Source organism: Hyperolius riggenbachi, chromosome 1, assembly GCF_040937935.1.
Source record: "Hyperolius riggenbachi isolate aHypRig1 chromosome 1, aHypRig1.pri, whole genome shotgun sequence".
In the NCBI taxonomy this organism is placed as follows: Eukaryota; Metazoa; Chordata; class Amphibia; order Anura; family Hyperoliidae; genus Hyperolius; species Hyperolius riggenbachi.
In genome coordinates this window covers 294,624,499-294,637,361 of record NC_090646.1, presented here as the reverse complement: position 1 = coordinate 294,637,361, position 12,863 = coordinate 294,624,499, and the positions used below count along the sequence as shown (strand labels likewise).

Here is a 12,863-nt window from a genome sequence, read left to right as displayed (position 1 = left end):
GAATCGAATCGAATCCCGATTGGACATGTCGGATTGAATTGAAGCAATGAATCAAATCAAATTGGACAAAAAATTGTATGGTGTAGATGGGGCTTTAGTTGTCCCCTTGTTCACAACCCTGTTAACCACTTAAGGACCGCCCCCAGCCGATGGGCGGCGGCAAAGTCCGGGCCTAAACGACCGCAATACGCCCATCGGCGGGGGCGGCTGCGGGAGTGGCTATGCGGCGATCGCGTGATTTGTGACGCGATCAGCCGCCGGGGACTGGCTCCGCCCACCGCTCGCTGTAACCCGCCTGCCGTTCGGAAGCGCCGGCAGGTTACTAGCTGCCCGATCGCCGCACGGAAAGTGTATAATAGGCTTTGTAATGTATACAAAGCCTATTATACTGGCTGCCTCCTGCCCTGGTGGTCCCAGTGTCCGAGGGACCACCAGGGCAGGCTGCAGCCACCCTAGTCTGCACCCAAGCACACTGATCCCCCCCCCCTGCCCCCTGATCGCCCACAGCACCCCTCAGACCCCCCCCCTGCCCACCCCCCAGACCACTGTTTGCACCCAATCACCCCCCTAATCACCCATCAATCACTCCCTGTCACTATCTGTCAACGCTATTTTTTTTTTAGTCCCTAATCTGCCCCCTACTCCCTCCTGATCACCCCCCCACCCCTCAGATTCTCCCCAGACCCCCCCCCCAGACCCCCCCCCCCCCGTGTACTGTATGCATCTATCCCCCCTGATCACCTGTCAATCACCTGTCAATCACCCGTCAATCACCTGTCAATCACCCCCTGTCACTGCCACCCATCAATCAGCCTCTAACCTGCCCCTTGCGGGCAATCTGATCACCCACCCACACCAATAGATCGCCCGCAGATCCGACATCAGATCACCTCCCAAATGCAGTGTTTACATCTCTTCTCTCCTCTAAACACCCACTAATTACCCATCAATCACCCATCAATCACCCCCTATCACCACCTGTCACTGTTACCCATCAGATTAGACCCTAATCTGCCCCTTGCGGGCACCCAATCACACGCCCACATGCTCAGATTGCCCTCAGACCCCCCCTTATCAATTCGCCAGTGCAATATTTACATCTGTTATTCCCTGTAATAACCCACTGACCCCCTGTCACTGCCACCCATCAATCACCCCCTGTCACTGCCACCCATCAATCACCCCCTGGCACTGCCACCCATCAATCAGCCCCTAACCTGCCCCTTGCGGGCAATCTGATCACCCACCCACACCAATAGATCGCCCGCAGGTCCGACATCAGATCACCTCCCAAGTGCAGTGTTTACATCTCTTCTCTCCTCTAAACACCCACTAATCACCCATCAATCACCCCCTATCACCACCTGTCACTGTTACCCATCAGATTAGACCCTAATCTGCCCCTAGGGCACCCAATCACCCGCCCACACCTCAGAACGCCCTCAGACCCCAGCCCTGATCACCTCGCCAGTGCATTGCTTGCATCTATTTCCCCCCTCTAATCACACCTTGAGACACCCATCAATCACCTCCTGTCACCCCCTAGCACACCTACCCATCAGATCAGGCCCTAATTTGCCCCGTGTGGGCTCCTGATCACTCGGCCAAACCCTCAGATCCCCCTCAGACCCCCTTCCGATCACCTCCCCAGTGCATTGATTGCATCTATTTTCCCCTCTAACCGCCCCCTGAGACACCCATCAATCACCTCCTGTCACCCCCCCTAGCACTCCTATCCATCAGAACAGGCCCAATACATCCTGTCATCTAAGAGGCCACCCTGCTTATGACCGGTTCCACAAAATTTGCCCCCTCATAGACCACCTGTCATCAAAATTTGCAGATGCTTATACCCCTGAACAGTCATTTTGAGGCATTTGTTTTCTAGACTACTCCTCGCGGTTTAGGGCCCCTAAAATGCCAGGGCAGTATAGGAACCCCACAAGTGACCCCATTTTAGAAAGAAAGACACCCCAAGGTATTCTGTTAGGTGTATGACGAGTTCATAGAAGATTTTATTTTTTGTCAAAAGTTAGCGGAAATTGGATTTTTATTGTTTTTTTCACAAAGTGTCATTTTTCACTAACTTGTGACAAAAAATAAAATCTTCTACGAACTCACCATACCCCTAACGGAATACCTTGGGGTGTCTTCTTTCTAAAATGGGGTCACTTGTGGGGTTCCTATACTGCCCTGGCATTTTAGGGGGCCTAAACCGTGAGAAGTAGTCTAGAAAACAAATGCCTCAAAATGACCTGTGAATAGGACGTTGGGCCCCTTAGCGCACCTAGGCTGCAAAAAAGTGTCACACATGTGGTATCGCCGTACTCAGAAGAAGTAGTATAATGTGTTTTGGGGTGTATTTTTATACATACCCATGCTGGGTGGGAGAAATCTCTCTGTAAATGGACAATTGTGTGTAAAAAAAATCAAATAATTGTCATTTACAGAGATATTTCTCCCACCCAGCATGGGTATGTGTAAAAATACACCCCAAAACACATTATAATACTTCTCCCGAGTACGGCGATACCACATGTGTGGCACTTTTTTGCACCCTAACTGCGCTAAGGGGCCCAAAGTCCAATGAGTACCTTTAGGATTTCACAGGTCATTTTGCGACATTTGGTTTCAAGACTACTCCTCACGGTTTAGGGCCCCTAAAATGCCAGGGCAGTATAGGAATCCCACAAATGACCCCATTTTAGAAAGAAGACACCCCAAGGTATTCCGTTAGGAGTACGGTGAGTTCATAGAAGATTTTATTTTTTGTCACAAGTTAGCGGAAAATGACACTTTGTGAAAAAAAAAATTAAAATCAATTTCTGCTAACTTGTGACAAAAAAAAATCTTCTATGAACTCACCATACTCCTAACGGAATACCTTGGGGTGTCTTCTTTCTAAAATGGGGTAATTTGTGGGGTTCCTATACTGTCCTGGCATTTTAGGGGCCCTAAACCGTGAGGAGTAGTCTTGAAACCAAATTTCTCAAAATGACCTGTGAAATCCTAAAGGTACTCATTGGACTTTGGGCCCCTTAGCGCAGTTAGGGTGCAAAAAAGTGCCACACATGTGGTATCGCCGTACTCAGGAGAAGTAGTATAATGTGTTTTGGGGTGTATTTTTCCACATACCCATGCTGAGTGGGAGAAATATCTCTATAAATAGACAATTGTGTGTAAAAAAAAATAAAAAATTGTCATTTACGGAGATATTTCTCCCACCCAGCATGGGTATGTGTAAAAATACACCCCAAAACACATTATACTACTTCTCCTGAGTACGGCAATACCACATGTGTGGCACTTTTTTGAAGCCTAACTGCGCTAAGGGGCCCAAAGTCCAATGAGCATCTTTAGGCTTTACAGGGGTGCTTACAATTAGGCACCCCCCAAAATGCCAGGACAGTGAACACACCCCACAAATGACCCCATTTTGGAAAGCAGACACTTCAAGGTATTCAGAGAGGAGCATAGTGAGTCCGTGGCAGATTTCATTTTTTTTTGTCGCAAGTTAGAAGAAATGGAAACTTTTTTTTTTTTTTCTTTTTGTCAGAAAGTGTCATTTTCCGTTAACTTGTGACAACAAATAAAATCTTCTATGAACGCACCATGCCTCTCACTGAATACTTTGGGATGTCTTCTTTCCAAAATGGGGTCATTTGGGGGTATTTGTACTTTCCTGGAATTTTAGCCCCTCATGAAACCTGACAGGTGCGCAGAAAAGTCAGAGATGCTTGAAAATGGGAAAATTCACTTTTGGCACCATAGTTTGTAAACGCTATAACTTTTACCCAATCCAATAAATATACACTGAATGGTTTTTTTTTTATCAAAGACATGTAGCAGAATAACTTTCGCGCTCAAATGTATAGGAAATTTTACTTTATTTGAAAAATGTCAGCACAGAAAGTTAAAAAAAATCATTTTTTTGCCAAAATTCATGTCTTTTTTGCTGAATATAATAAAAAGTAAAAATCGCAGGAGCAATCAAATAGCACCAAAAGAAAGCTGTATTAGTGACAAGAAAAGGAGGTAAAATTCATTTAGGTGGTAGGTTGTATGAGCGAGCAATAAACCGTGAAAGCTGCAGTGGTCTGAATGGAGAAAAAGGCTCTGGTCCTTAAAGAGAATCTGTATTGTTAAAATCGCACAAAAGTAAACATACCAGTGTGTTAGGGGACATCTCCTATTACCCTCTGTCACAATTTCACCGCTCCCCGCCACATTAAAAGTAGTCAAAAACAGTTTTAAAAAGTTTGTTTGTACAGCATGTCCACACATAGAAAATACATCCATACACAAGCAGGCTGTATACAGCCTTACTTCTGAATCTCAAGAGATCACTTGTGTGTGTTTACCTTCTGTCCCCAGCTTCTCTCATGCACTGAACATTACAGGCTTCCTGCAGACAGCTCTGCCTATGTCATTAATTCCTCAGTATGTGACAGACCAGCTCCTTTCACAGCCTCCAGAGGAGGATTTTTATCCAGCTCTCTTCTATCACTGATAAGATAGCAGAGAAGCTGCTGGCTTATGTAAATAAAACACACACTGGAGTGTGCATAGAGGAGCAGTTCAACACTGAAGAACTTGGCAGCCTTCCAGGTAACAGTAAAAAAGGGCGCAGGAGGCTAGTGGACAAATCGGGCGCCGCCATTCACTCCCATAATAAATATCGTTTAATGGGTGCCCGATAGGAAAAAAGGGCGCCGGAGAAAAATAACGTTTTAAAAGCGGCGCCCGGAGACTTAATGTTTTATTACTGCTTCTCATGATTACACATTATTTAATGATTTATAAATTTTTTCATATTATTTTTAAACGAAAAACAGTACAATATTTTTTCAAACATTATTTTTAAACGAAAAACAGTACAATTTTTTTTTTAACATTATTTTTAAACGAAAAAAACGCACAATATGTTTTTGAAACTTTATTAATGCTTATCACAGGGGGGTCTTAGGTTTAGGCACCAACAGGGGGTCTTAGGTTTAGGCACCAACAGGGGGGTCTTAGGTTTAGGCACCAACAGGGGGGTCTTAGGTTTAGGCACCAACAGGGGGGTCTTAGGTTTAGGCACCAACAGGGGGGTCTTAGGTTTAGGCACCACCAGGGGGGTCTTAGGTTTAGGCACCACCAGGGGGGTCTTAGGTTTAGGCACCAACAGGGGGTCTTAGGTTTAGGCACCAACAGGGGGGGTCTTAGGTTTAGGCACCAACAGGGGGGTCTTAGGTTTAGGCACTAACAGGGGGGTCTTAGGTTTAGGCACTAACAGGGGGGTCTTAGGTTTAGGCACCAACAGGGGGGTCTTAGGTTTAGGCACTAACAGGGGGGTCTAGGGGTTAGGGGTAGGTACAGGGAGGGTTACTTAGGCACCAACAGGGGGGGTCTTAGGTTTAGGCATCAACAGGGGGGTCTAGGGATTAGGGTTAGGTACAGGGAGGGTCACTTAGTAATTTTTTTTTTAAACGTTATTATACGTTTCACTATTTAAACGAAAGATTAACGTTTTTACAATTTCCCATTTAATGCACATTATTTAATGATTTATAACTTTATAAAACATTAATTTTAAACGAAATATAGTACAATACATTTTTAAACGTTATCCATGCTTATCGTTTAAAACCCCGCGCCCTTTTTTCCCAGCGCCCCTTTTTAACGTACGCAGCCTTCCAGACACAGGCCGACAAGTCTGACAGGGGAAAGATACATTGATTTATTACAGAGATGGTTATAGTAGAAAGAGCTGCAGTAAGCCACAACACATTAGAATAGGTTTAGGAACGTGTAGGATGGTAGAAAAAACATTGTAATTTTTGTTACAGAGTCACTTTAAGGGGCGAAAAGACTGTGGTCCTGAAGTGGTTAAGTAGTAGGTCAAATGTTACTATATTATGGCCACTATTTCCCAAATCCAAATGTTCTCAAACTTGTACATTAGATATAACATCTGGTCTATTTGAAATGACTTAGGGCTGTTTCCACTACACGCAGATTGAATGCAGAATGGATGCAGAAAAACTCCAATGAATGCCTATGGGAAAATCTGCATCAGAAAAATCGCGTTGAGTGGAAACAGGCCCATAGACATTCATTGGAGTCAGTTTTTCTGCATCCATTCTGCATCCAATCTGCGTGTAGTGGAAACAGGCCTTAAATCAAGCAGAGCATCTCCCCTGGTTGGTTCGGTTACCATCTGAGTTAAGTAATTGTCTTGCAGTGTCGATATAAATCTGTCACTTTTACTAGAGCGAGTGGCCTCAATTTCCCAGTTAATGTCTGGATAATTGAAATCACCCATAATTATGACCCTGCTTTTGCTTGCAGCTTTTTCAATCTGACTCAGTAATTGCACTTCCTCTATTTCATTTATGTGTGGAAGTTTATAACAGACCCCAATAAGCAATTGACAATTGTTATTTCTATCATGGACGCTTACCCATACAGATTCCACGCTGTCACAGTCCTCAGCCATGTCATCCATCAAAACTGGAGACACGGAAGTCTTTAAAAACATACAGACACCCCCCTCCTTTTTTATTGGATCTATCTTTTCTAAAAACACTGTAATCTTCTAAATTTACCATCCGATCACGGCTAGCACCCATCCATGTTTCTGTTATCCCTACAATATCATAGTCATTATCTCTCATCAGCAACTCCAGTTCATCAATCATGTTTGAAAGACTTCTAGCATTGGTTAGCATGCATTTTATATTATTACCACCACACTTTACTGTTTTTGTAGCACATACTGAAGCGGTAGAACACAAGTGAACTCCAGGCCTGGAGGGTCAGATCCATGCCAGCGTTTAGGATGGACTAAGAAAGAGGAATGTGTTCTACCTGATGGACCACACCTTTTTGACTCATCAATTAATTTGAGCTGTGTCAAAAATGTGTGAGGACCTCTGCCCTCGAAGGACCGGCTTGACATCCCTGCAGTACTGTAGAAGGTTTAATCACCTCCTTATGGTTCTTCCCCTCCTTAGTCTTTGAGCTCCCCCTCTCCAGCCTCTATATTATCAGGATCCCATTGTCTATCGACTCTGTTTAACCCCCATGTAGTCTCTGCTCCCACTCCTCTCCCCCAGGGCCTAATTTAAAAACTCCTTCAACCTTCTAACCATCTTCTCCACCAGCACACCAGCACCCTCCCCGTTTAGGTGTAAGCCGCCCCTACAGTCGAGCCTGTAGCCGACTGAAAAGTTTGCCCAGTTCTCCAAGAACCCAAACCCTTCCTTCCTACACCAACTTCTCAGCCACTTATTCAACTCCCTAAGCTCCTGCTGCGTTTCTGCTGAAGCACGTGGCACTGGCAGTATTTTGGAAAACACCACCTTGGAGGTCCTTGCCTTAAGTTGGTCTCCTAGTTCCCTGAAATAGTTTTGTAGGACTTTTCTAACTTCCACTCACTTTGTCATTGGTACCAATGTGCACCAAATGATGCAATATATATATAAAATATTACATAAAAACACTAACACACAAAAAAAAGACAAAAATCATTAATCTATATCTCAAGGGCATGGCATGGTACAGTGGTAATGAGTATCATACATAATATTGAGAGAGAAAAAAAACCTTGTATATGCAAATACTGTATTACTTTGTGTGTGTTATGTAGCCAAAGCACTTAATGTGGCATTGTATATCAATGAATCATAGGGCTTGGGGTTTATGATTGAATATTATTTTATGATATTATATGTGACTGAAACAATAGATGATTGTTAGTGACTAGATGTAGGGAGTACATTGTGATGGTGTCCATTTGCATTGGAGGGGTTGCAGAAAGGTGTAATAACTGTAATGATATATATTAATTCTGCGTAATATTGTAAACAATGTAAAGTGCATATTAGGTAGGGTGAAATAGCACGGTGCCAGTGCATGTTGGTGTTATCCATAGCCAGTAGAGATCCTAGGAGAGCGACCATCCAGTTCCGGCAGGACCTGAGATACCGAGCGGGGACTTTTTTTCCCCATAAGCGACATATGGTGGTTACAGGCAGCCATGCTTGAATGCACCCAAATTCGATTCGGGTGCATTCGAATCCGGGTCCGGGTCAAATCCGGATTCGGACGGATGTTCGAATGGACCCGAATTCGATTCAAGTGCATTCAAATCTGGGTCCGGTTCAAATCCGGTTCGAATTTGCATTCGAGTCGTAATCACGAATGGCCTTCAAGCATCATGTTTGTTTTAAAGAAAAACTTCAATTAAATGTGTGTGTATACTGGACGTGTAAAAAAAAAATTTGGATGGAAAACATTTGTTTATTCTTCTTCACCCTCTTCACCTTCTTCTTTTTCTTCTCTCCATCTTTTTCTTCATTGTCTGCTTTTTCTTTTTCACCATCTTCTTTCTCACCATCATCCTCACCATCTTCTTCTTTACCACCTGGATCATCTTCTTCTTCTTCTTCACCTTGTTCTTCTTCTCCTTCATCTGGATCATCTTCACTTGGTTTTTCATCTTCTTCTTCAAATGGTTTCTTCTTCACCTGGTTCTTTTTCTTCTTCTTCTTCTTTACCTGGTTCTTCTTCTTCTTCACCTGGTTCTTCTTCTTCTTCACCTGGTTCTTCTTCTTCTTCACCTGGTTCTTCTTCTTCTTCACCTGGTTCTTTTTCTTCTTCTGGTTCTTCTTCTGGTTATCCTTCTTCACGTGGTTCTTCTTCTTCTTCACCTGGTTCTTCTTCTTCTTCTGGTTCTTCTTCGTCACCCGGTTATTCTTCTTTAACTGCTTCTTCTTCTTCGTCACCTGGTGGTTCTTCTTCTTCTTCTTCACCTGGTTCTTCTTCTTCAAATGGTTTCTTCTTCACCTGGTTCTTTTTCTTCTTCTTCTTCTTCTTTACCTGGTTCTTCTTCTTCTTCTTCTTTTTTTTAAAGATTCTTTTATTTTATTTTGAGATTCAAGAACAATGGTACAGACGGTACATAACAATCAGAAAATAAGTGATATGGTCAAAACAGAAGTGATAGAAAAAACATGGATAATATAACTTACAACATTTATTAGCATATTTAAAGATGCAGGGCGGAAAGCCAGCTCCGCCCCAAAAAAGGCAATACTAGGACTGGTATTGTTGCAAGGCCCAATAAGCAATACAGCAGCCGTGTGGGAAATGTGGACTTAACAAGGGGCAAAGGGGGTATGTTGCCAACGCTAGAGCGGGGGAGTTGTGGTAGGTGCATAAATAGAGAGACGGAGCCCAAATGGGGTCATACATCCGTCTCTCCTTTAATTGAGTCCGCTATTCCATTGACAACAGATGGTGATAAAGGCATCCCAAACCGACAGATGTGCTGAGGTGAGGGCATATGGGCATTTCCATTGACACAAGTGGGCGGTACCATATTTTGAATGGGTGATGAAAAATGCTTAATGAGTTCCTGCTATTTGCAGGGTGAAGAGGAACCCTAAAGAAGGGGAAAGGACAGAACAGAGAGGGGAAGAGGAAAAAGAGGAAAAGAGGGGAGGAGAGGAGGGGGGGAGGGGGGGGGCATATACACGTGCATATATATATACATATATATATGCCTAGGCCATCCACCTCGCGACTCATGTGTCATCTGGCACACAGGTTGTGTGCCTATACTCCGTTAGTAAGTAAATGTTTGATCATCTTGGGGGGATAATGTTGGAAATAGGTCACTTATGGTAGTGATACACAGGATTTATAGTCTTCCGATTCTACAAAAAGATGCCAATGGATCCAGGTGTGAGAGTACTGTTCACCTCTGTTATGAAGGGCATGGGTCATGGATTCCATTTGGTCAATATACTGAACTTCCGCAAACCACTCCGCAATCGATGGGGCCGACTGAGACTTCCAGTGTTTTGGGATTAGCATTCGGGCAGCTTGGATTAGGTGTTTTGTGAGAGACTTTTAATAAGTCTTTAGAGACCTATGAGTGTTGTTAAGTAAGTAGTAGGAAGGGTCATTTTGGGGGTCACCATCCGTTAGGATCTTAATATAGTGTTGGACCTTAGACCAGAATGGTTTGCTAATGGGGCATTCCCAAAATATATGCAAAAGGGTGCCAGTATCCTCCCTGCACCTCCAACACCTAGGGTCCGCATCCGGATATATGCGTGCAAGCCTGACTGGAGTTAAGTACCATTTTGTGAGTAATTTATAGTTAGATTCCTGTATTCGTGCTGAGATTGATGTTTTCTGGGAGAGAGTCAGGATTTGGACCATTGATCATTGGTGAATTGTAGGTGTAGGTCGGATTCCCAGCTATTCCTTAAAGTGGTGGACCAGGAAGAGTCTGATATTAGTAGCTGGTAGATATCTGAGAGTGTCCTTGTGAGGGGGCCCCTACCCATACACAAGTGTTCGAAAGGGGTGTGTGCTCTGGATAGTTGTTCTCTCGTGCCCATCGACTGCAGAAAGTGTCGGAATTGTAACAAGCTCCAGGTGTCGAGGAAGGGGTTATTTAATTTGTTTTTAAGACTATCCAGTGGGATCCATGCACCCTTTTGAATCAGGTCTTGACCTCTGAGCAGGGAGCTCATCCTCCAACAAACATAACCTTGCGGATGGCAGCCAGGCAAGAACCCCGGATTATCCAGAATAGGGACCAAAGGTGATGGCCAGGGGGAAATATCTTGAACATGTCTATATTTGTTAAGAGCTGTGAAAGTGGATTGTATCGAAACGTATTCACTTTGTAGCTTGTTTGATGACCATGCGTAGGATGATAAGTCTTTCCCCATTAATTCCCCCTCTAGGGAGGCCCAGCGTTTGTGGTGGGAGTTTCTGTGCCAATCAACTGCTCTGGTTAGTGCTGCTGCAGTGTGATATTTTCTGAGATCAGGAGTTGCAAGTCCTCCTTGTAGTTTTGGGAGAGTTAGTGTGCTAAATTTTATCCTGGGGGGTCTTGCATTCCAAATGAATCTAGTGAAGGACGTCTTAAGGTCTCTGAAATGATCTACTGGGGGAGTAATAGGCAGGGCTTGGTAAAGGTACAGTATTTTGGGGAGGACATTCATTTTAAGGATATTAACTCGTCCCAGCCAGGAGAATTGCGGCCTGTTCCATTTTTGCAAGTCTAGTTTAATTTTTTGAATAAGCGGTGGGAAATTTAATTTGTATAGCGGGGGCAATGAGGATGGAATATGGACACCTAGGTAGTGTATAGCTTGAGGAGTCCATTTAAAGGTATAATTTTGGCATAGCAGGAGATACTGCTGCTGGGGTATACCAATTTTCATGGCTTGACATTTATCGGCATTAATTTTGAAATTTGACAGGTGAGTAAATTTTTTTAATTCTTTTAGTAGGTTTGGGAGGGATATATGTAGTATGGAGAGAAAAAATAAAAGATCATCGGCATAGGCCGCCACCTTGTGCTCGGATTGTGCTGGAGTCAGCCCCTTTATATCTGGATTTTTTCGGATCATGCACAAAAAGGGTTCGAGGGTGAGGGCGAAGATTAGTGGTGACAGGGGGCAGCCCTGGCGGGTGCCATTAGTAATTCCGAAGGGGTCAGAGGAAACACCATTCGCTCGCACCTTTGCCGTGGGCTGTGAGTATAAGGATAGGATCCACGTTAACATGTGTGGGCCAAGTCCTAGGTGTTTTAATGTACATTCCATGAAATCCCAGTCAACTCTATCAAAGGCTTTTTCAGCGTCTGTTGATAGGAGAAGGGTCGGAGTGTTGGATCTGGTGGCCCAGTCAATTAGATCTATAGAGCGAATGGTGTTGTCCCGTGCCTCCCTGGCCGGAATAAAGCCAGCCTGATCCGGGTGTATTATGTCGCTGACCAGGGGAGCTAAGCGATTAGCAATGATCTTGGCAAAGAGTTTTAAATCTGTGTTTAACAGGGAGATGGGGCGATAGTTGGAGCACAAGGTGGCGTCCTTCCCCGGTTTTGGAATAACTGTGATATGTGCTGAGAGCATGTCGCGAGGGAGCTGGGTTGGGGCTGGGTCTGTTGAGATAAGGGAATTTAGGGCTTTAAGTAGGTGTGGGCAAATAATATCACTGAAAGTTTTATAGTACTCCAAGGGGAGTCCATCCGGGCCCGGGGCCCTGCCTGTCTGCGATTCCTTCAAGGCCTGCCTGAGTTCCATTTCAGTTATTGGAGCTTCTAAGTCCTCAATGACTGTTTCTGCAAGAGGAGCAAGACCCGAGTCCCTTAGGTAGTCAGTTATTAAGGCGATCTTGGAGGGTTTCATGCCTCCTTTATCTTTAGGATCTAAATTATATAGAGTAGAATAGTATTCCCGGAAGACACGTGTTATGGATTCTGCCCTGAGTCTCATTTTACCTCTTTTGTCCTGTATCTTAGGTATGTGTGTGGAGGCGTATTGTTCTTTCAGAGATTTAGCCAACATCTTGCTGCACTTATTGCTATACTCGTAAAAGTTTCGTTTGCATTTTAATGCTATATGCTTTTCTCTTTGGAACAATAACAACCTCAATTTTTCTCTAGTGCTTATAAGGGTAGTCAAGTTCTCCTGTGAAAGAGAGGATTTATGTTTGGCTTCTAGTTGGCGAATTGTTAATAAGCATTCATCCATAGCTCCGTTCCTTTGTTTGTTAAGGATACTGGAGACTTGTATAATCCTTCCCCTCATCACACATTTGTGCGCTTCCCATAGAGAAAACGGGTTGATATCACCAATATCGTTTAGTTCAAAATATTCAGAGAGTGCTGCTTGAATGGTATGCTTATGTTCAGGGGATTGTAAGAGAGAGACATTAAGTCTCCATTGCCTCGGGATATGGTGTTTTGGCCTCATGCCAATCTCAAGAGTGATAGGGGAATGGTCAGAAAGGACCATTGGGTCAATATCTGTTTTTATGGATTCGGATAATAGGTTTTGGGAGATAAAAAG

At 44.0% G+C, this 12,863-nt stretch overlaps 1 protein-coding gene across 3 annotated transcripts in view; it reads left to right on the top strand.

Moving 5' to 3' along the window:
• The window catches only part of TMPRSS9 (transmembrane serine protease 9), a 394,042-nt gene that overhangs the window by 104,608 nt on the left and 276,571 nt on the right, over positions 1-12,863 (top strand). The window lies entirely within an intron of this gene.